The following is a 12168-nucleotide window of genomic DNA, read 5'->3' as shown; positions in this document are numbered from 1 at the left end:
TCAGTCTGACTGCGTTCAACAGCTAATATGTTGAACTAATACAGGTCCAGATGCACTAATAGTGCAGGGCCCAGTCATGGTCAATGAACTAACACGGTTCCAGATTATGCCATAAATCTGGGCGCATCCACTGAAATAAAATCCTCGTGACCAGTTCCACAATTAAGGCAATTTATTTGAGCAACAGATACAGTTTCTTTTAGATTGCAGGTGATGAATAAACTGTCTGCAAAGCATGCTTAGGTAGCTATGAACAAATATATGTTGTAAGATGACTATATAGCGCTACTAATACGATTACAAACACAAGCTTGATTTCTAAGTTTCCTGGGGAAGCACCTGCTATAACCAAGTGTAAGAGTCTTACCCAAAGGTATCCCTATGGATGGGGAAGAGAGGTTCAGCCTGTTGACTGATCCCAGAAGTCCGTAGTGATGTCTCCCTGACATCTCAGAGGTGGTATCTTCCCCACCTTGCCTCTTTCTTAAGGATTTTTTATACTATTTTTCTATGTTTAGGTGGAGCTTAAGTGACTTGAGTCATACATACCTTTAATATTAATTGGTGCAAAATTCTCTTGCTTTGAGTTAAAGGTATAAGCTAAGAAAAATTCAGAGAGCATGCTCAGGGGAAGAGGGAGGCGGGTAGCTTTTGGGATGGAGGTGTGTTTTGGTATTATAATGAGATTATAATGAGAAAAGTTCATCCACGGACATGATTTCACCACAATCGCTGGCTCGATGACCAACATTCTGGGTGGAACGGGGTATTGTCTCTCATTTGACAGTAGGTATGTAATTTATCTGCTATGAGGTACCATCGAGTTCCCGTACCTGCCTCATTAGTACAGAGCCTGGCCACGGTTATCTCCACACCATTCCACCCTCCTTTCTCTCAGAGTTAGCACACCAAGCTCCCATGGCACCGAACATCTGAGAATGCAGGCCAGGTTGCCTGGGGAACCATCACAGAGCAAATTTCTTACATGTCAACTACGTTCCATCCTGGATGCTTTCTTAGTTCTATAGGATGTGGATATAACTTTACTTACTTACTCTCAATAAGTGTGCCTCCAATAATTGGTTTCAATAAGTTGCCCCCGGTAGTCACTCCACAAAGGCAGATATCATGGTGGGAGTCTGTTATAGACCACCCAACAAGGATGAAGAGGCAGATGAAATATTCTGTGAGCAGCTGGGAGAAGTCTCATGATTGCTAGCCCTTGTTCTCGTGGGGGACTTCAAATTACCAGATGGCTGCTGGAAATACAATACAGCAGAGAGGAAAGAGTCTTGGAGGTTCCTGGAATGTGTGGAAGATAACTTCCTGACACAGCTGGTGAGCAAGCTAACTAGGCAAGGCGCCCAGCTGGACCCCTTGTTTGTGAAAAGGGAAGGACTTGTGGATGATATGATGGTTGGAGGCTGTCTTGGGCATATTGATCACGAAATGATAGTTTTCGATTCCTGGAGCAGTAAGGAAGGGGGCCAGCAGAACTGCCACGTTGGACTTCTGGAGGGCAGACTTTGGCCTATTTAGGAGCCTGGTTGACAGAGTCCCTTGGGAGGCAGTCCTGAAGGGCAAAGGGGTCCAGGAAGTCTGGACACTCTTCAAGAAGGAAATCTTAAAGGTACAGGAGCAGGCTGTCCCCATGTGCCGAACGACGAGCCAGCAGGGAAGATGACTGGCCTGGCTGAACAGAGAGCTTTGGCTGGAACTCAGGAAAAAAAAGGAGAGTTTATGACCTGTGGAAGAAGGGACAGGCAACTCAGGAGGACTACAAAGATGTTGTGAGGTTATGAAGGGAGAAAATTAGAAGGGCCAAAGCCCAGCTAGAACTGTGGAAGACCCTCAGCCTGCAAACAGCTGTGCTTTACTTGGGGAGCAGAAGATTTGCTTGGGAACACTGCACTGAGAATAGTTTTTGCTTGCTTCTAAGATAAAGGAGCCGAGACCAGTTCACAGGGCCTTTTGAGGCATGAAAGAAGTAAACATGTGTTGAAGGTCAGTTCTGAACACAGAGCTGAAAACAGGGAATGGTTGTTGATGTTTTGAGCCCAGAACACTGTGGCTCTTCCCAGAATGGGTGATGAGTGCTTAGCGTGTGAATGTTGATGTTATCTTGAACTGCCTAGTCTGGCTCCTGCATTGTAGCAGTTAAATAGGGTAGTAGCATAACAATAAAAAAGCCTTAGGCCTTTCGGCTTCAGGCCCTTGCATCCTCGATCTCAGAGTCTGTGCCTTCCTTGCCGCCCGCCGCAAATGGCGCCCGAACAAGGCTGAAAATTAACGAAGAAGCGGCGGCGACTCTGATCGAAGGATTGTCAGGGGCTAGCGCGTGCCAGGACCTGAGAGTCCCCAGGACCTGAGAGTCCCCAGGATCGGAGAATCCCCAGGACGGGAGAGTGAGTCCCCAGGACCGGAGAGTCCCCAGGATCAGTGAGTTCCGCAATCTCAATAAACATGGGACAAGCTAGTTCCCAAGAGCATAAGCTCTACACTGAGGTATTACAGCGTATATTACGCGAACAGGGCTATAAGGTCCAATTAGCAAAATTGGTGCAGTTATTAGTGTGGATCAAAGACAACTCTACCTGGTTCCCTGTAACAGGGACTTAGGATGCAAAGATCTGGGCGAAAGTGGGGGTAGAAATACAAAAACGGAACACGTTGCAGTCTGATATTCTAAAGGATTTAGAAGCAACGTGGAGGGTTGTTTTTACAGCACTCTCTGCACTCCAGCCTGCAGAGGAGTATTTGCAATCTCTGGCATCCACTCCTATTAACACCTTAGTGGATGTGAAGGAGCAACAGGAGCCTGTATATGAAACAGTCTCCGGAGAATCAGACGATCCTTACGATCTTGATTTCACAGATCCAGACATACAGTCCAATTTATACCCACCATTAACATCGGTAAAAGAAATGGCTGCAGGCATCCTTTCGGTGCGGGGGGGTCTCGCAGCCGGCAGCAGCAGCGGCTACGGCCAAAGCACAGTTAACACCAACAGCTCCTCCGTATCCTGCGTCTGCCGAGCCACCTATCGGCTTTGCTGAAAAGGTACCAGAGTCTCATGTAATGAAATACAAAGCGCTGGCAGAAAAATGTAGAGAGGAAACTGCTCGTAAAGGAGATTTTGCCATGCTGACGGCGATGCCGGTAATCTATCGTCCAAATCATTCTCCTGAGTATCGCTACCTTAGTTATGAAATGATTAAGGAAGTACGGGCTGCGGTGAGAGACTATGGTTTGCACAGTAACTATACTTTAAATTTAGTAACAGTCATTGGGGAATCCTATACTATGACTCCACATGATTGGAAGTCGCTTTTACGGATGATTTTAACACCTGCACAATATTCAGTGTGGCTGGCAGAGTACCAGGAGGCTGTTTCTGCAGACACTTTGGAAAATAGGCAAGAATATTTGGGAGTTAATCAGTATGCGACACCAGAGGCACAGGCACGGCTACCTCGGCAGCGTTTACAACAGATCTCTGCATTGGCTTTAAAGTGCCTGAAACGCGTTCCGGAGGCAGGGAAACGCCAGCCCTCTTTTGTGGCAGTCAGGGAAGGAGCTCAAGAACCCTATGTTACATTTATTGATCGTTTACAAACAGCATTGAGCAGGCAGACTGATGATGAAAATACAGTAGAAATGCTGTTATTACAATTGGCTTATGAAAATGCAAATGCAGATTGTCAAAAAATTTTGGGCCCTCTAAAAAACTCTTACAAAAGTATAGCAGAATTTATTAAAGCCTGTCAGAACGTGGGTTCCGAAGAGCATAAAGCTACTTTACTTGCAAGTGCCTTGGCTCAGCAGCTCGTTGTGGGACGAGCAGAAATGAAATGTTTTGAGTGTAATCAAATGGGACATATTAGAAAGAACTGCCCAAAGCCGACAGTAAAGAAAAAAGATGAGCAGAAAGGATCAAAAAGACCTAGAACACCCAGAGGATTATGTCCTAAGTGTGAAAAGGGCTATCATTGGAGCAATCAGTGTCGATCAAGGTTTGATAAGGATGGAAACCCCATGCAGGGAAACTGGAGGAGGGGCGCGAGGCCCGGTGCCCCCCAATACAACAGGGTCTGTTGTGCACATGCTCAGTCTGAGAATCCGATAAACGGACAGTCTCAGAACTTGTTGCCAGCACAGCTGGCAGTGCCGGGTTGGATCTGGCCTCAGCCACCGATACAGAATTGAATGATAAAAGGACTAAGATCATAGATACCAATGTATATGGGCCTCTCCCTTCTGGACTGGTAGGACTGATTTTTGGGCGTTCTTTTGTGGGAAAGCAAAATATATTTGTCATACCAGGAGTTATTGATTCAGATTATATGGGCCAAATTAAAATCATGTTATGGACATCAGAACCACCTTGTTTTATACCTAAAGGTCAGTGTGTGGCGCAATTGCTATTGATACCATATACTGTTGCGGCGGCTAATCCACATCCACGCGGCACAGGAGGATTTGGCAGTACTAATACACCACAGGTGTTGTGGAATCAAAAGGGAACTAATGATCGGCCTATGCTCACAATAAAAATTGATGGACGGTTATTCACAGGTCTGTTAGATACTGGAGCAGACATGTCCATCATCAGCAAAAATGACTGGTCGTCAGATTGGCCTCTTAAACAAGTAGCTGCTGCTGTGAATGGAGTAGGAGGGTTGCAAATTCCATTGGAAAGTGCACGAACTCTGTGTGTCGTGGGCCCTGAAGGAAAAACAGCAACCTTAGTTCCTTTTGTTCTTTCAGTTCCTTATACATTGTGGGGACGTGATCTTTTAGCTCAGTGGGGAATTGTATTGTCATCTATGATGACGCATTTAACCCAAGGGTCACTGATCTCTTACCCCGGCTCAAACTGACTTGGCTAACAACAAAACCAGTTTGGGTAAATCAGTGGCCCCTTAACAGGGAGAAACAAAAACGGGCAGAGGAATTAGTAAATGAACAATTAAGGGCTGGACATATCGTACCCTCAACTAGTCCTTGGAATACCCCTATATTTGTGATACCAAAGAAATCTGGCAAATGGCGATTATTGCAGGATCTTAGAGCTGTCAATGCAGTAATGCAGCCTATGGGAGCTTTACAGCCAGGTACACCCAGTCCAGCAATGATTCCTTCTGATTGGCAGTTATATATAATTGATTTGAAGGACTGCTTTTTTACTATACCTCTCCATCCTGACGATCAGCCACATTTTGCTTTCTCTGTACCTTCGATTAATAATCAGGCACCTATGAAAAGGTACCAATGGACGGTTCTCCCACAGGGCATGATGAACAGTCCCACAATTTGTCAGTTAGTGGTCTCTGCTGCAATAGAGCCGACTCGAAGTGTTTTTAAACAGTCTCTTATTTACCATTATATGGATGACATTCTCATTGCAGCTTTGACACAGACAGAACTGACAAAAACTGTAAATCATCTAAAAGACTCTTTACAACAATTTGGGCTTCATCTTTCCCCAGAAAAAATACAAACAGAACCACCCTGGAAGTATTTGGGATGGGTACTGTTTACCAGAACCTTACGACCACAACAACTTTGTTTGGTAAACAATATCTCTACATTAAATGATTTGCAGCAACTACTAGGGACAATTAATTGGATTCGTCCTGTGCTGGGGATTTCTACTGAAGAGTTATGTACCCTGTTTAACACCTTGAAGGGGGATTCAGATTTAACTTTGCCTCAAATCCTTTCTGACAAAGCAAAACAGGAACTGGCATTGGTAATTCAAAAACTTACAACTTCCCAAGCAGGATGTATAATCTTACATTTGCCTCTTTTATTTTTTGTGATTCACACGAAATTCCAGCCTTATGGGCTATTTGCTCAATTGACAGATTCACAGCAATTAGTTACCCTGGAATGGATTTTCTTAACACACACCTTTACAAAAACAATTATGACCCCTTTGGAGATGGTCATTATGGTGATTCAGAAAGGACTGTTCAGGATACAGCAGCTGACAGGTCGAGACCCTGACATTATTTACCTACCCTTTCATAAGGAAACGCACATTACTCTGATGAGGGACAGCCTTGAATTTCAGGCTGCTCTGGCTGATTATTTGAATGATATCCATTTTACTTTGCCACAGAATAAAATCTTGCAAGCCTTACCTTCCCTCTGTTTACAACCACAGAGAGTGATGGTGCCTCACCCTATACCAAATGCAAAAACGGTTTTTACAGACGGCTCAGGTAAAACAAAGAAGGCCGTAGCGGCCTGGAAAGAAAAGGCACAATGGCAACACACATCATTTACTGTGGAAGTGTCCACTCAGATTGTTGAATTGTCTGCAATACATTTAGCTCTGACATTGTTTGCAAGCGAACCTATTAATATTGTAAAAGATTCACTATATGCTGTTGGCGCTATTAACCGCTTAGAAGCTGCATTTATCAAAGAAATTAACAATCAAGAGCTGTATAAACTTTTCCTTGCTATTGCAACTCTGCTTCAGCAACGACAGCATCCTTGCTTTATTGTTCATATTCGGTCTCACACTCGCTTGCCAGGACCTCTGGTAGAAGGGAATGCAGTAGCTGATAAGTACACTGTTTTGCCCATAACATCAACCTCCCTTACTCAACGATTTCAACATGCACAATTATCTCACTCCTTTTTCCATCAAAATGCTCGCAGTTTACAGAAAGAATTTGCTCTGACAAAAACGCAGGCTCGTGATATTATTCAGGCATGTAACGATTGTCAATTATATAATACTGCAACTTATCATGATGGTGTAAATGTCAGGGGACTGAAGGCTAATGAAATTTGGCAAACAGATGTTACACATTATCCACCTTTTGGCAGGCAAAAGTATGTTCATGTTACTGTGGATACCTTTTCTGGTTATGTTGTTGCTTCTGCAGCTACAGGGGAACGGACTCAGGATGTTAAGAAACATTGGACAAGGTGCTTTGCACTTATGGGCCTCCCCAAACAAATAAAACCAGACAATGGACCCGCTTATGTATCTCAAGCAGCGGCCTTATTCCTACAACAGTGGGGTGTGTCTCACGTTACAGGTATCCCACACACCCCCACCGGACAAGCCATAATTTAACAGACACATCAAAACTTGAAACACATGTTACAAAAACAAAAAAGGGGGAGTGTAGCCACAACTTCTCAAGAACAATTAGATATGGCTGTGTTCACTTTAAATTTTCTAAATCGGTCATCTTTTCGATTAGATACCACGGCAGTGGAACGACATTTTCAGGGTAAAGTTCCCTTTACACAAAATCCTAAGGTTTGGTATAAAGATCTGCCAGGCCCAACTGATTGGCGTGGACCAGTAGAATTGTTGACATGGGGGAGGGGATATGCTTGTGTTTTACTCCCAACAGGTCCTCGTTGGCTACCTGCGAGATGCGTGAAGCCATACCATGAGCTGGAGAAACCACAACCAGAACCCGGTACCAGAAATGCAGACGCTGAAAGTGCAGGGACCACAGAAGCGACGTAGAACAGTCAACCCGACACCAGGCATTACTTGGGGAATGCTGAAATGACTGGATGAGCACGCAAGTAGCATGCTGCGAGGGGTCTTGGGTGGTCTCTGGTGGTCGTGGTCCCCCCATAGTTGTGCTGTCTGCTGTGTGACCTTGCTTCCGCGCAAGCGTGGTTAAGGCCTTTCTGTTGACACATGCAGGTGGCTCTGAGGAGAAGACACTGTTTTGGTTCTCACAGCAGTTATCTCTTCTAGAGCGTGTGAATCAAGTAAATTTGGACACTACAAGGATGTTGTTCACAGTCTTGTTTATCTTTGGCCCTTCTTTGTAACTAGTGATGCTACAGCATTATTGTATAGATATCTATGTTTATTCCTTTTTCTATATGTATTTATTGCGTGCCTATGTATATTACTCTGCTCTACACCCCGCAAGCCCAAATGTGCACGTCCAGCTTTGCACTCCCCAGGAGAAGTGGTCTCTTGAGTGAGGGGGTAGAATGTGGGAATATAACGGAAGATTGGCGAGGAGGACTGTAAACACGCTCAAGTGACTTGAACCTGGGGTGTCAAAAAAACACGTATATCATACTACTAAATGTTATTTAGTCTTGTGTGCTGGACAAGTAGAGCATCTGCATTCAGATAACATAGGCCTGTGATAAGACTCAGGGGCACCTAATTGTTTATGCCTGAGATTCCTGCCCTGCTGTGAGAAAGATCAAAGCACAGTGGAAAACTGCTGCCTGCAAGAAATCCCTAATATACAGGTGAAGGCAGCAGGCCTGGAATCTCTCTCACTCTCTCTAGCAGGAACCGAGCTCCGCAGTGCCTGCGTCCCTGCTTGCGTGCCTTTGCCCCGAGTGCTGCTTCAGAGATCCCTCAATTTGCGAGTCCTTCACTTTACCTGGTCTGTAATCAGAGGACTCTGAAAAGCCGAAGCCCACATCATGACCACCCTTGTCATCGAATAAACAAAAAAGGGGGAAATGTGGAAGACCCTCGGCCTGCAAGCAGCTACCTACTTTACAACCTTGCCGGTTGTAGAGTCTGTTTTCTGCACGTCATTTTTGGCGAGCCAGGCAGGAGAACTCTGCTCGGCTGCGGGATCGACTGAGGAAGCGGACGCCCCTCCGCGCGCCCCTAGCCCTTTTCTCGGAAGGGGCCTCCGATTCCAGCCGCTCACTGCAGGAGCAGACAAGAATCTCCTGAAGCTGCGGATAAATGGTATGTTTAACAGGGGACCGGTCGGGAAGCCAGTAAGTCGTTGGGGACGCCCACACGTGGCCGGGGCTGCTGGTAAACCGCGCAGAGACGTCTGGCGTACAGAGTAGTTCCCCTTATGGGAGGAGGGTACCCGATGTGGGGATTCGCTGACCGATAGAGCGGCCGCTAGCGATCTTGAGGGTAGATCGAGTGAATCCGAGGTTATCGCTGCATCCCGATATCGGGAGCCAGGAAGGACCTGCTAATGACTGTATAAGAAGCAGGAGAAGGGTAAGCGAGCCTCTCACAATTGTGATATGAATATTTGCAGCTGCTGGAGGGATAATAACTGGAGCGATTGCTGTATACCTTATTTACAAGTGCCCGGGTATTTTACATCAAGTGTCTTTTATGCAAAGAATCTTTTATGTTAAGAGTGTTTTTATGTTAAGAGTATTTAATTGTGTGTGTGTTTCTGAGAGTATTTTATGTTAAGAGTATTTGACTCTGTGTGTGTGTGTGTGTTTCTGAGACACAGCGCCGCTGTAAACTGAGTGAGAGTCCTGATTCGTAGTGCCGGAAATGTTTGCAGAAATTTGTATATGTGAGTTAAGTTGCTGTGGTGCTTAGTCAATTTCTTTAATATCAGAGTTCTGACTAATCTCTTGAAAGAGCCTATTTAACTCCCACAGGATTGTTAATAACTTTGGACTGGGAACAACATCCACAAGAACGCCTGCCCAAATCTAGATACCCAGGGGCAATACCTTGTTTTGTGTGTGGGACTGTGGTACTTAATAGACAAGGTGGATGACATTCGGTGTGGATCCTTTTAAGTTGTAAGACCTGTAAAAAGGTGGTAATAAAGCTAGGGAAGATTCGAAACCTTCCCCAACAGAACCCCTGATTATAGTAAAGTTGGGGAATGAGAAAATAAAATTTTAGTAAATACAGGAGCTACCTATTCAGTGTTAAATACATGTAGGAGTAATTTCAATGATCGTAGTGCGTCAGTTGTTGGTGCCACAGGGCAGGAAGAAACTCGACCGTTTTTCCAGCCTTTAAAATTTGGAATTGGGAAAAGGGGTGTTAACCCATCAATTTCTCTACATACCAGATTGCCCCATGCCGCTGTTAGGATGAGATATGCTACGTAAATTGAATGCACAAATTACTTTTACAAAAGGAAAAATCCAAAACCATATTCCTGAAAATAAAGCTCTGGATACCCAAGTTTTTATATTACAGAAGGAAACCGAGTTACAAGAGATACCAGAAGAAGTTTAAAAAAGCTGTGACACCTCTTGTATGGGCTTCAGGAACATCGGGACGATCCTGAACGGCAGGACCGGTAACCATCCAGTCAAAACCAGACGCCGGACCGGTAAGATGAAAGCAATTGAAACAAGAGCTTAGAGCATTTCTCAGGATGGCCAGATGGTGTTGCCTGTGGATAATGAATTTTGGACTCATTGCCAAACCCTTATATGAAGCTGTACAAGGAAAACCTCCTTGTTTGCATTCAGAGGTGCATTTACAAAATTAAAACAGACTTTAATGAGTGCTCCAGCTCTGGGTCTCCTGAACTTAGAAAAAAAAACATTTGAACTATTTATACATGAAAGACTGCATATTGCCCTAGGAGTGTTGACTCAGAAACTAGGATCATAGAGAAGACCTGTGGGATACCTTTTAAAACAACTAGACAACGTCAATAAGAGATGGCCAACATACCTCCGAGCAGCGGCAGCTACAATACTACTGATCCAAGAGGCACGAAAATTGATGCTCGGGCAAAAGCTAACTGTGTTTGTACCCCATGCAGTTAAAACTGTCCTAGAACAAAAAGGAGGACACTAGCTGTCACCGAGCTGGATGCTGAAATATCAAACCATCCTTCTGGAACAAGATGATGTGGAGCTGAAAGTAACCAGCATCCTGAATCCAGCAACCTTTCTGACTACGGATCCTGGTAGGACAGAATTAACACATAATTGCTTACAGACGGTGGAACAGACATACTCCAAACAAAGCTGACTTGAAAAACATGACAATGGACAACGCAGACTGGGACTTGTTTATGGATGGTAGTAGCTTTATGGGGGATGGAACACGGAAAACAAGATACGCAGTGGTAACCACTGAGGAAATAATTGAAGCTAAGGCTCTACCATCTAACACATCAGCTCAGAAGGCAGAACTCATAACCCTTCTGAGAGCATTAGAATTATCGAAAGACAAAACTGTTAATATATGGACAGATTCAAAATTTACCTTTGGAGTAATCCATGCTCATGGAACCATTTGGAACCGCGGCAAATGGGTATTGGTATCTTTTAATAATGATAAATACTTTTTCAGGCTGGCCAGAAGCTTTCCCCTGTCGCACCAACAAGACAAGAGAAGTAACAAAATATTGCTTAAGAAAATAATACTGAGATTTGGGGCACCTATGGAACTATCTTCAAATAGGAACCCACACTTTGTAGCGGAAGCTGTTCAAAATTTGGCTAAAGTATTAGAGATAAAATGGAATCTCCAAACCCCATGGAGACCTCAATCAAATGGAAAAATAGAAAGAATGAATCAAAACCTAAAAAGATGAATGAATAAAATCAGATTAAATAACCAGGTGCTTTACCCTTAGCTTTACTACAAATATGTAGAGGGGTTTTTGGAGCAGAATGGTCATGTAATGAGCCAGAAGTATGAGAGTATGGAGTGAAGGCCTAGCTGCGTGAGAAGATTCATGTAGCTAGTGTCAACAAGCCGACCTTGGAGAGATGAGGAAAGACAGCAGCTGAGCAAACAAGAATTGAGGGAGTAGCCGGTGGGAGCCGAACACGGAGGAGAAGAAACAAGAACTGATGGAGCCAATTAAGGAAGGACCAGTGGCAGAGCAGTGACCAATCAACACATCAAAGAAGAGTATGTTTAGTAATATTAACGAATAGCAATGCACATGCTTACAGCCAGGGAAAGTACAAAATGTATAAAAGGGACAGCTTATGCTTAATAAACGTCTTCACTTTGATTCACATTGGATTTTGTGGAGGCGTGTTCCTTCTCCTCAGATGGTGACCCTGATGAGACGCTGATCGACGGCAAGTTCGGGGAATAGCCCAGAAGGAGGTACACCGGCTGGAGTACGGCTCAGCAGGTCTGAAGACCGGGGCGAGACGGAGGACGACTCGCAAGAAAAGAAAAGTACGTTGCAACGGGACACTTAGTGAGGTGAGCAGCCGGGGGAAAAAGGAGATGGGCCAAAATATTTCTAAAGAAGAAAGTGCGATAGTAAGGCTTCTCCTACATATCCTCTCTAAGAGAGGAGTGAAACATGATGAGCATTTGCTCCGGAGACTGTTAGTTTGGTGTCGAGAGCATGGGTTCCCTTCGGACCCCCAGAGCGCTTTTAAGGTGGACACTTGGGAAGATATTGGAAAGGGTTTATGGGACGCGATAAGCAGTGGGGAAA

The sequence above is a fragment of the Nyctibius grandis genome, chromosome W (assembly GCF_013368605.1).
Source record: "Nyctibius grandis isolate bNycGra1 chromosome W, bNycGra1.pri, whole genome shotgun sequence".
Taxonomy (NCBI): Eukaryota; Metazoa; Chordata; class Aves; order Nyctibiiformes; family Nyctibiidae; genus Nyctibius; species Nyctibius grandis.
This window is presented reverse-complemented; position numbering follows the sequence as displayed.